The following is a 14,540-nucleotide window of genomic DNA, read 5'->3' on the forward strand; positions in this document are numbered from 1 at the left end:
TATTCACCAGTCCCGCAAGACGAGGAGGAGAAAAAGATAATAAATAAACACACAAGTGTGTGTCAACAGACTCCACTTTATTTAGTTGCTTCATTACTGAGCCCCTATGGTTTTCATGTCCTTGTCCTCTCTAATAACAGAGATGTGAAGTGAATACAGGCATCCAGAGTTCCGAAAAATATGTATGTATTCATGAGAGTAAACCTCATTAACCACATGAATCATAGAGTCCCTATTCTGGGCACATGATAAAATGAGAACATTCGGTGAAAATAGGGAAACATTCGTCTGATACCAGCCGATCTACAAGCTCACAAGGCATTCCATTGTGAAGCACTGTGAGCTTGTAGATCAGCTATTTTCGCCAAAGAGATTTTGTGTAGAGGGAAGAAATGAGGGGGCCAAGTATAGACCCCTGGGGGACCACGGTCAATGAAGCATAAAGGGTTAAAAAAAGTGATGATTCAAACTAAAGACCTTCGAACCTGTGCTGGTTTACATAGGGGCCCGGTGAAAGTACAATGGCAGTGGATGGTAATGTAGGAAAAGGAAAATGCTCTCTGGCTCTAGTCCGACTATCAGGGGTTTCTCATGGCCAAGGCCAATATGACATCAGCCAGGACGGGAGGCTTTCCTGAGAGGAAACATGATAAGTCCAAACGCTGTGCTGCTGCCTGGCCGCCTGTGTTGGAGGAGCAGTCTTGCGTGTGTGCGTGTGCGTGTTTTTTACACCCACTCTCTCAGGAAAATGGAAATGGAAACCATTTCACTGGTGCAAAGAAATATGCCACTCACTATCTATCTATAAATCAACCGGTGTTCCCTTCGTAATGTTATGTAAATGTATTCCACTGTTTGTCTGTCTGTCTGTTTTCTGATTTTATGTTTTTTGTGAGGACTGCGGATAAAAACTAGCATCTTTGCTAAATCCGGTGTATTTACGTCCATGTGACGTCCATTAATATGCATCGTCCTGTCCAAATAAACAAATAAAGTAAAGGGGTGCATGGTACCAAGTGGGATTTCAGTCAGACCAGTGTCACAGCATGCGGGCACGTGCACACACATGCACACAGAAACACGTACGCTACAGAGATTTCCATACATGGGCATAAAAGTTACGCAGACAGACAGTCTGACAATGCGTACAACGGCTGCTACTGTATGACAACGGGTACAGCAGGTACAACGAGGAGCATGCCTTCCCACCGGCCATCGTTCGCAATGGGCATTGATCAAGTATTCATAATTTAGTATTCAAAATTTAGACTTGAAACTCAGTCAATTAAGTTGAGTAAATGCTTTAGAATTTGAATCAAAAATTAATGACTTAATAGACAGATTCTTAAATATGTCACTGGTTTTAAGTTATTTGGTTACGATATGGACTGATGAAAAGTGAATTATTAAAAATGTGTCTCCATTTGTGTTTTCTCTCAAGAAATTATTCCAGATTATGACAATGTTCAAGCCCTCATCTCTTTAGGTCCTTACACAAGTAATTCACTGCAAAATACTTTTTTACGAAGTGTTGTTTGTGCCATGAGTTCATTAACCCAGAACGCAAATATTACGCAGAGATAAAGCGATGTCATTGTTTTCTCTGAAAAGAGGTCAACTTCTCCACACAAATACATTTATCAACTATTATGAATAGCTTGATGCGTAATATTCGCCAACACATTTTCAGATTGTTTATTTGTCACACTCCCGGTGTGTAAAGACATTTACTGGAGTGTAAGAGAAGTGTGGCAGTGGGCTATAATATACAGACAGTGGGAGGCTTCTCTTCTCCAATGTCCCTATGGAGAGATTAAAGACTGAACATACCTGAGCACTGGATCACACGAACACACAAAAGCAGACATACAGTACATAGCCTCCATTCATTCCCTACGACCAGACCTCCCAGCACTAAGAACGTTGAGTTTGAGCAGAGACCGGAACATCCGAAATATTTACATTTCTCACTGAGGTTTCGATATGTTTGCTATTCCCACAGCTAAATCCAGCTCGATGACGACACCTGCGTGACATCTGTGACCCCAAACAGGCTCACCGCGTTGCTCTCGGTTGACATGGAAGTTGACCACAGATGGAATGAAAGTGTGTGAATAGGTGTAATGTGTTTATTACTCATCTGATAAGTGTGACTCCAGCGTAACCTATAATAAATGTGCCTCTATGTGTATGTGTATGTGCGTGCGTGCGGGCGTGCGTGCGAGCGTGCGTGCGAGCGCGTGAGTGTGTGCGAGCGTGTGTGTGCGTATATGTTACAGGGAAATTGGGGGCGGGGCTGGCGGGCTATGTTAGTGCAGTGAGTGGCAGTTGGGGCAAACGCAGTCCCCACAACATCATTTACGATTCTGTCCCTATCGGTACATAACTCGGACTCCGTCATGGTCCAAAACTATACTTTATCGGCGAAAAAAGTAGTCCGCGGTTGTTTGAAAAAGTAATGTCCCAAGCGGGAGTCAAACCCAGACTCCCAGTGGTAGTGGATGGGGAGTCCAATGATTATCGAAGTGCGCCACTGAGGCTTCCTGGTTGCTATGTTGTTGTTGTCGTCGTCGTCCTCGCATCAAAGCCCCGCCTCGCAGCCCCGCGCCTAAAAACAAGCGCTCCCCTTTCAATTCCCCTGGAATGCCAATTTCCCTGTGACATATACATGGGGTTTCCCAGACGTCATTCCGCTTATACTGAACAGGTGTATGAGTGTGTGGGGGCAGGAAAGTCTTTTGTGTGAGGCTTAGATTACTCACACAAGCTTTCCACATTAGACAATCTGCATATGAGACAGTGAAGTCCAACACTGTGTGTATGTGTGAACTATGAACAAGTAAACACTACACGCAACGCAACACACATAGATCACTGTGGTGTGGGACTAGCCCTGAAACATGACTGTCATACCATGACAGTCATGGTGCCGAGTCCCCCTGGTCTAAAGTTGTGTTCGATTTTTTCACATTGCCATCTCTCACATAAACATAAACGTTCAGATTTCAAATATAAAGTGCTTACCACTGAGCCACGGATGTTACAAGGCGACGCGGACCGCGATGAGTACCCGTATCTCCCGTATTGTTCAATAAAAAGCATTTTAATCCCATCGCCGGCCATTTTCTTTTTTTTGTAATGTATCAGAGTGCAATACACCTCCCAACCATTAGTGTCGCATGGTTGAAAGTATCGGAGACAATTTGGAGCAAATGGCCGGCGATGGGATTAAAATGCTTTTTATTGAACAATACGGGAGTTACGAGTACTTATCGCGGTTCGCGTCGCCTTGTAACATCCGTGGCTCGGTGGTAAGCACTTTATATTTGAAATCTGAACGTTTATGTTTATGTGAGAGATGGCAATGTGAAAAAATCGAACACAACTTTAGACCAGGGGGACTCGGCACCATGACGCTTGTATACAAGCGTCATGTGAACCATGGCTAGTGTGTGGTGGCTGTTTCAGGCAGTCACACCTGACGTGAGTCCAAACTAATTGGGCTCTGAGCTGGGTGTGACTGCACACCTGTTGTGCATCGATTGGATTGATGTACAACAGGATAAATCAGTCATCCCCCACATATAGTAGAGTGAGAGAGCCTCTGTCATGACAGCAATTACATTTGCTCTGGCTTGTACATCTTGCCACTCTACAGTAAATGCTTTGAAACTTCTACCTGACTGTGGCCCTGTGTCGGAGAATTATTATAGCGTCGCCGTCGCCTTGCTACAATCACCATGTAACAACTCTGACCCTACAGCTAACCAAGACCACATTGGTCTTCGACAGCTACACTAAAACCTTGCATCTCCAGATAAAAAGTATTAACGAGCTTCTGACTACATCGCATAACTCCATTGGATTACAGGTTTGAAAGCCTGTGAGACTCCCTGTGCAAATGTCCCAGGGAAAAACCTATTTCCTTCTTCTCCATCAGTGATTTTTTCCGGTCTGTTTGATCTTTTAGCAGGGATGGGTTGAGTTTCCCTCGACATCATTCATGTTTGCCCCAGTGCTGTGTGCTGTTAGAATGAGATGTCATTCCCCAAAGCACATCACAAATCACAGCAACTGGCAGGAGGATTAGTGAGGCACAGCTTGACACTGGTACAAAAGAAAAATTGGGGGACACGCATGCTTGCGGGCTGGTGCACACACATGCACACAGAAACACGTGCGCACACACACAAATTTACAGAAATAATGTGACCACAAACACACACAATAGGCTGTGTATGTGTAAATGTATATGGCAACAGATGTTATTGACTGGGATACAGCAATATCTGGAATGTGGGAATTTCACGAGTCTGGACTGACTCTGACTCTGGAACTAGTACGGTGGCTGGCAGGTAACATAATGCGTATGAACAATGCATTTAGTTCTACACTTTCTGGTGACTTTTTGATGATTGGTTCGAATGGTTGAAGGACAGGCTTCTTTTCCCATTGACTATATCGCTTCCCATGCTCTGGAGGGGCGGTCACAGATTCCGCGCTCTGGATCTCCAACGCTGTAAGCGAGCTATTCTGACCACAGTGGCCGGCCACAGCACACCTCAGAGCGTACTATATTATACTATATTATATGGTATACTAACCGACACGGCTGAGGCAGATAGCCACCCACCCTAAAGTCTGGGTCTGCCTGGTTTTTTGTTGCCACTGTCAAAAAATTGCCTGCTCAGGGTGGGACAATGTCACTAGTACATATGCAGTGGTTGGAGGTGTTCTCCCTACTATTCCGTTGAAATATTTACAACCTGGTATCAGGTAGGCCACCTACTGGTTGGCAACTAGTAATGCCCGAAGCTCATAGGGTAATATCTTCCCTGACCATGCACGGATACCTTGTTGTTAGAGTGGTAGAAATTTGGCCTCTCATGTGGGAGAATGGACGTCATGGATCGAAGCATGAATGCAAGAAGACACCAAAATGACATCATCTTTTTCACAACACGGTCCATGTTTGTTTATTGTTTGTCTTTATGGTTTCTGATGATTTGACAGATACTGAAATGCTATAAAGTCTCGGACATTGGAGATTCCCGCCAGCACATTTTGACTTTCAACTGCATTAGAAACAGACAGTAAAGGTTTTGCACACCTGAGTGAAGGTAGGCAGGTGTGTAGGAGAATACCATGGGTCATCAACAACGAAACAAAGAACTCCCGCACACTGTCTGCTATTGTAATTAAAACACATTTGTAATTAAAACACGTTTATGATGAACTAGAACAACGTTTCTGTACAAAGACATTCATTAGGTTATCTGCCTTACACGCATCGGTAATGTAACTTTGACATAAAGTTCACCTTGTTGGATTACCTTTGGTTTTCAAAGTGGGGGCTGCTGGGGGGAAATTATGCTGTAGTACACTTTAGAAAATGGTCGACAATAATGTATACTTTACATGATCAGTGGTCAGTGGACTAAAACATGCAAAAGCAGTGGTATGTTCCTAACTGTGGGATATTACATCTGATGACCTTTACTAAAGGTAGGGTGAGTGATTTTCTTTGGTTAAAATAAGTGTTAATTAGCGCTATGTTGTGATAGTACTCATTGCTATAGAGTGTTTGTTCAGTAACAGGGGTCTCCCTGTCTCTGCAGCAAAATGCATTTTCCAAAAAGAAGTCATAATAATTAGATACTCTCTCATAAAGTCATAATTATGAGAAACTAAGTCATAATTATGAGAAACTAAGGCATAATTATGAGGAAGAAGTATTTGCATACCACATTTGCATTACAGTGTACTAATGATAGTTTAATAAAATTCAATTGTTTTGTGTGTGAACATCTTCTGAAATCACAAATAGTCATCCCCAAACTATTGTCACATTATCAATACTGAGGTCTGGTCAAAAATATTGTGGTATTTGATTGATCAATATCACCCATTCTTAATTTACACAAATTATTGTAACACCTCAGTGGCCTGGTGGTTAGAGTGTCTGTCCTGACATTGAGAGGTCAGGGGTTGTATTTGGGGTAAGTCATGTCCAAGACAAAAATAGCAAGACATGCCATCTCTGGTTTACTTCCTATAACTGCGTAAAGTAGGTGGATGCCTTTTTAGGAGACAAGATGCAGATTGGAGTCTTTAATTCCAATGGAAGAGTGAACGTGAACACAGCTTCTGAACCATTCTTTAGCCCCATGGTCACTGAACTAAATATTGGACCCTATCGTCACAAGCCACACAATATTCCCAAGACTTTCATATTAATATGGCTTTTTTCAGAGAGACAAATCAGGAGAAAATCAACTTTACTATCGACCTTTCTCTGTCCCAGCAACACACTCTTGTGGGATCTAGCACCAGTAAACATAGGACTTTGGTGAGATTTGCCATCAGACGCCGGCGCCCACTTAGGAGACCGTTTGTAGGATTTGTGTACCATGCTGACTCTAAAGGCTCCAATCGGGATGGTGTATCTTCATAAATGAAGCATCTTTGGTCAAGTCCAGCAGGTGTACTTGTAGATCATGTCCAGGAGGCGAACTTTTACATGATGTCCAGGGGGGTGTACTTGTATATCAAGCTGCCTCACGCTCAGGGCAGAAATTTCAGGGAGGCCATGAAGGCCACGGCCGTCGTTGCCCCTCAGTTTGGCCTTGTGCCCCTCAAAAAAAATGGCATGCCCTGAGGCCACAGTGGCCTTAATGCCCCAGCTGACTGTACCACTTTCTCCTCTCTTTCTTGTCAATATGTAGACACCAGTGTCTCTTTCTTGTCATGTAGACACCACTGTCTTTTGTTGAGATTCTGAATTCTTAACTCCCCATCTTTAAACCAATCCAGTGACTCTGATTGGTGCAGGGCTGAGCATGGATCAGATTGTAAATACCATGATTTATTTATTTCACTGCAGATAGTCTACATATTACATTTAAAAGAATCCTTAACCTTTAAATTCAATTAATTATTTCAATGGACTAAAATCTTGTTTTATTTGATGGCCTTCCTGCATTGGCATTTGTGCCCTAAAAAAATGGAAAACACCAAAAGCCAAGTGGCCTTGCTTTGCCCCTAAAATAACGAAATTCCAGGCCTGCTCACGCGACAGAAACAAGAGATATGCTCCTGACCTATGGGCCGCATGGCTCTGGAATCGTTGGTTCCCAAGGCTACTTATTGCAGCGTCAGACCGGCCGTTAGTCTCTGCTGAGAGAACACGTTTCTTAAGTTGGGATTGTCCCCTATAGTCCCCCTCCTGTCAAAGTGACCTTCCACCCAGCTGTCTCTACTAGCGCTCCGAGGGGCCCTATTACAGCCCTGTTCTTACCTACCATAAATTTCTCTTTCTCCCCTTAGCTTCTTTGACCAACAGTACCTCTCTAGCAGCATTATGTGTATGTTAATCAGCTCTAGCCAGGGTTGGGAGCAGCTATAGAAGTTCACTGCCAGACAGCTGGGGCCAGGGATGTGTGCAATAATGTTGCAATGACCTGTAATGGTGACAATATAGGCGGCGTGGCAAATTATGTGCTAAGTTGGCACCCTCTTCTGGTTATTCACAAGATTTTGACTATTTTTATAACTGGTAAGTACTGTAGCTTATTGTTTCTCTAGGCTATATGACTATAGATCCCTTACACAGATCCCCTCCTTGATTCTATGTCTGATGCTTAATTTAACAGCTTTCACACTAGTGATGTGGTTAAGCAATCCCTCCCTGGGGCAGAGTCTAACGGTGAAACCAAAATGGTCATGTCTTCACATAAAAGTACGGCAAGAAATAGAACTACTCTGTCTGAACTTTCAATGAGCAGGAAAACCTATCTTCTTTGGAAATAAGGGTCCATATTGTGTGCCAATAACATCAGTAGCACAAGGAATATACTATGTACTGTACTAGCGGTTGTGAATGAGACACATTTTCCAGTGGCTGTAATGGGTTTCCAGGACAACTCTCTTTTTAAGCCGATTGACTTTCTCATTAAGAGTGACATCTGGTGGACAATGGGGTTACTGCAGTCTGGTGGTGGGCCACTACAAATCAATCTTTATGAGGTTAAAATCTTCATCTATTTTCTGTTGCTTTTTGATAAGATAGCAGCATTAAACTTAACTTAACTACGTAGCAGTTTTTAGTTGAATAGGTTTCTCAAATGTCGGTAACCTAGATCAGTAAGATCCCAATTAATGCTGACGCCATTGAAACATTTATTTACTTCACTTATTTCATGCATCAAATGGTGAAAATAATGTAATGGAATGTTAATGTATCAGCTCTGATGCTGATGAAAAATAAAATAGAAATGCCCAAATGCAATTCAGTGCTGTATTGAAAAACGTCCCCTCCAACAATAATTGTCACCTCTATAGAGAAGATTTCTTTATGTTTGTGTCAAGCACCAAAGGTGCCTAGCTAGCACAAATGCATAGGAAACAACATATAAATCATTGCATATGTGTACAATATAGAAATACTACGTTTTTCGAATTCCATTTCATACATACAGAACATTCTGTCTTTTTCCCCAAGCCTTACATATCAAATCTGCTAAAGAGAAAAGAAATTGCCTTCATGCGGATGAAGAATTAGGCTTCTGAGGAGAGTTCACCATGCACATTGAAAGCAGCAAGCCATGAGGAACAGAAGACATACTGGAGACATACTGTATGACTCACAGAGTTTCCCATTCAGCCTGCAATGTAAAACTTAGTGAATCACTGAATCACTTAGAGGCCAATTAATCTGAAATGATCTTTCCCACTGTAAATCTTCCCCTCTCAGACGTGTGCGTGTGTGTGTGTGTGTGTGTGTGTGTGTGTGTGTGTGTGTGTGTGTGTGTGTGTGTGTGTGTGTGTGTGTGTGTGTGTGTGTGTGTGTGTGTGTGTGTGTGTGTGGTGCCTTGGGCATATCAGACCATAGCAGCTCTGTTATGAATAATTGAGAAGTCTTCAGAGGCCTGTTAGAAGGTTAAGTTAATGCTCAGGCCCTTTGGAGGGCTTGCACTGAGACACACACCACGTAGCCAACAGAGAAGAAAAGGAGCAATAAACCATTATCAGTCACTCCATGGAATTCGAAAATTGTAATTACCGCTAGCTAGTGTAACGAGATTATGTGTACAAGTAGCAGTAGTAGTAGTAGTTATGGTAGATTATTTCTCCCCTTCAATTATACCAATTGGTATTGTATTTTATATCGTTGTTATCATTGATTAGTCATCTTTAACAAGAGGTATAATTTGTAAGGATCGTGCAACCGTGGAATGAGCAAGACAGCTAAACGTGTGGGTAACACGGTAACACAAACTCAACAAATTTGCAGGACCCATGTTCAGGTGCTAGTCACAGGTCGCAGGTCACCTGGCAGGTCGCTCAAAACGAGAGCAAATACCAACAGAAGCAATTTAAGGGGATTTTGCTGTGTTGCTCATTCCACGATTGCACGACCTTTAAAAGTTATACCTTGTTGTAAAGGTGACTAATCAACGATAACAACAATATAAAATACAATACCAACTAGTATTACTGAAGGGGAGAAATAATCAACCATGAAATGTCCAAACTTTTTTGAGGAGTTTAGTAGTACTAAAACTCAAGTCCACCACAAGGTGTCAGGGCTGAGTCTGTCCCATTCTGTAGCCATGCCCTTTGACTTTTGGTGAAAGATTAAGTTGTCCCTGACCTGGAATGCTGGGCCTCATCTCATTTCTCAATTTTCTGTCAACTCATCATCATCTCTCTCCTCTGTCCATCTGACTGTGGCCTGGAAATCTATCTCAGCGCACCATGTTAAAGGCATCTCGACTCAATTCCTGAAAAGCATCTCAGAGAGAGAGGAGAGAGGAGGCTTGCCGGAGGAGCTAGCTAGAGTATGAGCGAGGATGCAAGTCTTTTCGGCATCTGTGAGGTGTGACACACAGCTGGAATATGTAAACGGTGGCGGGGTAGGCCTCCACAAATGTAAGTGCTCCTATTGATAAGTGATGTTAGTCAGATGGTTAAATGCACAATCATTCTGCCCTTCAACATTTGTGTTACATCTCATAAGGCGCTGTTCTAATCCTTATTGACCTTTTTATCATTTAAAGTAGGCTACACCCAATTCAACTGCTAGAATTGTGACATGATGTTTACAAGTGTAAACAGCTGCTAACATCAAATTACTATAACAAGAACATTCTCTTGCATTCAGAACTAATTGTCCATTATATAGTCTGCAAATGACATTCCAAAAGTACAGTATAGACCTGAGATAATTTGTTCTTGGTCATTTCTTACAGGGACTGATGAACACTCAACCTTATCAGGTTAAGGGATGAAAAAAGATGATCTCCCGTTTAAAGGCAAAAAGCACACAGCCTTTGATAATTTCTATGTATGCAATTCATGGTATTGTACTCTATAACTGTTGTTTCTTTGACATACTTATGCTACAGTATCGTTAATTGCAACTTTGAGATGTTTCTACATGTCATGTGATTTATGATTTTTTTTTAAGGTATGACATCCGTAGATTCTTGTCACATTATGCCACATTGTGAATTGAATTATAAGTACTGTATAAGTTGTCAAAAACAGTTATGCTTCTCTGACGAAGATCACAAAATACAGCAGTGGGCTATAACGACAACAAAATGTACCGACAATGCAGCTGTGCCACTTGTCATATTCAATTGATGTTGCTTTAACATGTTAATAAATGCCTGCTGCCTCGACTCCTCTCTCCTCATGTCTCTTCCTCACCTCCTCCACTCAGGTGGGAAGGAACTAAGACTCGAGGACAGGAAAATAATCGAGCATGTACAAACTGACAAATGAGAGGAGGGGCTGGTTCATGGGAAAGGTTGAGGATTCCAAACATTTGGTCAGAGACAACCTCTAACCTCTTCCTTTGATCTGCATTGAACCAGATCCATAAGCTCCACGTAAACAGGCTCTCTCTGCTAAGTGGCTGAATGTCCTCAGCTCATCTCAGTTTCCTGGTATTCACTGGTATGTGAATGAGATATAGTGGTAACCATTAGAACAGTAACCCTACCTTAGTACCTTGAACATACTGTCCAAGGTAAAATTCAGCAGCAGAGCAGTAGGCACGTACTATGTATAAAAGAGACAGACTGTAGAGAGCTGCATACTGTCACAAGTAGAGGGACGTGATAAATGTAATACTTGTTTAGGCCATGGCCTCTGGTCCTCATAGTAGCCATAGGTCAAAAGTATTTCATGTCAGTCCGCACTGAATTGAGTGACTTCCCATCAACCACCTTCAAATCCTCTTAAACGTTTTAGACCTGAGGTCGAACGCCTTGTAAATCCTAACCTAAGTTTTCAGAAAATCTTCTAGTTATTATTCAAAAAAAAAGAAAAAGAAATCCTTTTGCCATGTACGTACATAGCAACAATCTAAAAATACACAGATTCTTTCCCGGTTTTAACTCTTCTGCCAAGGCACAGCCTGCCACTGACGAGAATGACGAGATTTGTGTTTTCAGTGGTTTTCCACCAGATGGCGCTGCTCGCTACCCTATGAATGATGCTTTCACTGCCAGATGACAGACCCGGAATAGGCTCATTTACTTCCTGTTTATTTCCTGTGGGAAAATGGCAATATCTCCGTTCCTCTTGCTTTACGGCAAAAACAAGCCACATTCAACTGGCCACAGCTATGCAGCAGATTACCGCGACCGGATAAAAACTATGTAATGACGTGATCTACGAGAGGACAGCGATCACAGATAATATTCCAGGATTTTTCAAAGGTCAGTAAAATCACTCGTTTTCGCTGGCAGTAGCGTCCCACCATTACTCTGGCAGTTAAAGAGTTCATTGAGTGCCATTAACGTGTTTCACGTGTTTTTACCGCTATGGCGCAACGTGCCAATGACGTGTTTGACGTGTTTTTGAAAAAATAGTAAAGATTTTTTTTTTTTTTTTTTCACATGTTCAGAACCCAAGATATCATTATCTGAAGATTTGCAGCTCCATCCACTCCTTGTTTAACGTACAACTGAAAAAGGCTGTATCTCGCTTCCTAAGCACTTTTTTTTACTTTGAAAAAAACTCTGGCACAGGGACAACATAATATAGAAATAATTCTGGCAATTCTGGCACTCAATTGTACTACCTATGAGTATGTAAAAGAACAAAAATGAATAAACAAAACGTTTAAAAAAAAGGAAGGGCAAAATTCCACAAATGCTTGTTTAAACAGTAGTGTTTGTAAGTAGTTCTTAAAAATGTCCACAGAGGCTGACCTTTTTTTGTCCCAGCTCTCAAGACCTGTGGACCTTTGTTTTTGACCTTTCTTCATCCCTTGGGGGAACGCGGGGGGGGGGAGGCAGTTAGGGGTTAGGTGTCTTGCTCAGGGACACTTCGAACCTTAGGCTTCCCAGGCGGGCTCTCAAACCATTCAACTATGCCGCCCAACCTGGTACGAGGAATGATCAATAGAACCTTGACAGCTGGCCTCAGGGTCCTGCTGAGCACATTATCGTTGTAGCAGATCAGTGAAGGGTCCTGGACATCACTATATGCTTCAAAATGAGGCTCTACTGGCAGCAGTGGTGGACCAAAGTACTCAACCCCAGTACTTGAGTCAAAGTATAGATACTCCTGGTGAAACATTACTCAACTACAAATGAAAGTATTCAAAGGTACATTTTATTTTTAATATCAAAGCATGCTGTATTTAAATGTAGACACTTTCCAAGAAAAATATATTTTTCAGAAATGTAAATACAATATAAATAATAGTGAAGATAGCAGCACTACAAGTTCACTGTGATGCGTTGTGAGCTTGTAGATCTTTTATTAAAAAAAAATTTGAATAAGGCTTAAGTGTCAAAATGTTCCCGAGCAAGACCCTTAACGCCTAACAGCTGGGTGAAGCTGAAAACTGAAGTTCCCCTGCGGGACAAAAAAAGGTCATAAACAAAAAAAGGTATGGTATGCCCTTCCGCAGGTCTTGAGAGCTGCAGCCTCTGTGGAGATTTTTAAGAACCACTTGTGTCTTAGATTTTTTGGGTGTGATTTTGTTGTTTTTAATCATTTGAATGTTTCATGACTTTTTATTTCTGTTGTATGTAAAGCACTTTGTGAGTTCTCTCTGTGAGAGGTGTTATATACAAATAAAATGTACACACTTACTTACTTCACCACACTACACGTTAATAAGAGTTGTTGAACAGTTTCATCAGGCAGGTCATGTAATTTGTTAATGAGGTAATCAAACATGGCACTGCACTGGCTATGATGACATTAGAGACTATGGATGATGATGGTGGTGTTGTTCCCCTTAATAATACCATTATTGTCCAAATTGTATGGACAGTGTTCATTTTTTATGTTGTATACTTCCAAATATATGTTTCAATTTTTGTGTTTGGGTCGGATATGTATTAACATAGGGTCAATCTGGGAACCCAGAGCCAGTGAGAATGAAAAACAGCGCCCTCTGCTGTTTGTACTATCTCTCACTGGCTCTGGGACAATGGCGACGTAGCACCCGTGCGCAAAGGAAACCGGGGTTTTGGTCTGCCTTCAGCTTTCACTTCCGGTGGTGCCACTATGTTTTCATTCCCACTAACAATATTTCTACACGGAACACTAACACCACTTCTCCCAGAGAACATGGATTGTTTTGGTTATAAGCCCACTTGTTTCTATGATGAAAGAGTAAGTTAAAATGTGAATATCTTTCCGTGGTTTTGTCTGCTCCGCGGACGCTATTGTTAAATTAGTTTGGGTTTGTTTCGAGGGGGAAAGATCGACGGACACGTGAATCCCGCCCACTACATTTGATTGGGTAAAGCGCGGCCTGCTTCCTGATCTGAAGGCACGCCCACTTGTAGCCCAGTGCGTACATGTTATGACGAGCCTTCACGACAGATTCCAATGCAGAGCAGAATCTGTTCTTGAGAGATTAACATAGGGTTAAAAATGAACCTGTGGGACATTATTTCAGTCTGGTACATGGCAGAATCTTAAAAAACACACTTCAAGGATTAAGAAAATGCAGTTAGTAACTAAGAGAAAGTATGTAGTAAAAACGGAAATAAAAAGATGTGATCAGTTCTGCTGAGTTTTTTTGGTGATGTTTTTGTCCTGTAGTAGCCAGGCTCCACCCCCTGAATCGTTTGCCTCACATTCAGGGTCTGGTGACGCTGTCGAAGGCGGGTGTTTCTCGGTTGAAAATCTGTACGACGAATCGGGATCGGGATAATCCAGTATGAACCAATCGCCAAAGAGTCTTTGAAAAAAAAATGTTGGCCACGCCCCCATCTCAGAAATTGGCTGCATTGAGAGGGCTTTCAGACTGAATAATGGAGTGAAACTAAACGAAAATTCAGGTGTCAGGCTAGTCCTGTAGCCTAATAGAGTCAAGATGTGCTTGAATCTTAATAATAACCACTTTAATTAATTCCTTGGGTCCAAATTGTTTGGGATTTTTTTTTTTTATGTATTTGTCTCTGTTTGTGTCCTTCAAAAGTTGTGGTCTTTTCTATTTCTTCCATTTTCAGGTTTGGGTTCAGGATGTGTAATAAAGGGTTAAAAATTAACCCCATGGGACA

The sequence above is a fragment of the Gymnoscopelus braueri genome, assembly GCF_963280865.1.
Source record: "Gymnoscopelus braueri genome assembly, chromosome: 4".
Taxonomy (NCBI): domain Eukaryota; kingdom Metazoa; phylum Chordata; class Actinopteri; order Myctophiformes; family Myctophidae; genus Gymnoscopelus; species Gymnoscopelus braueri.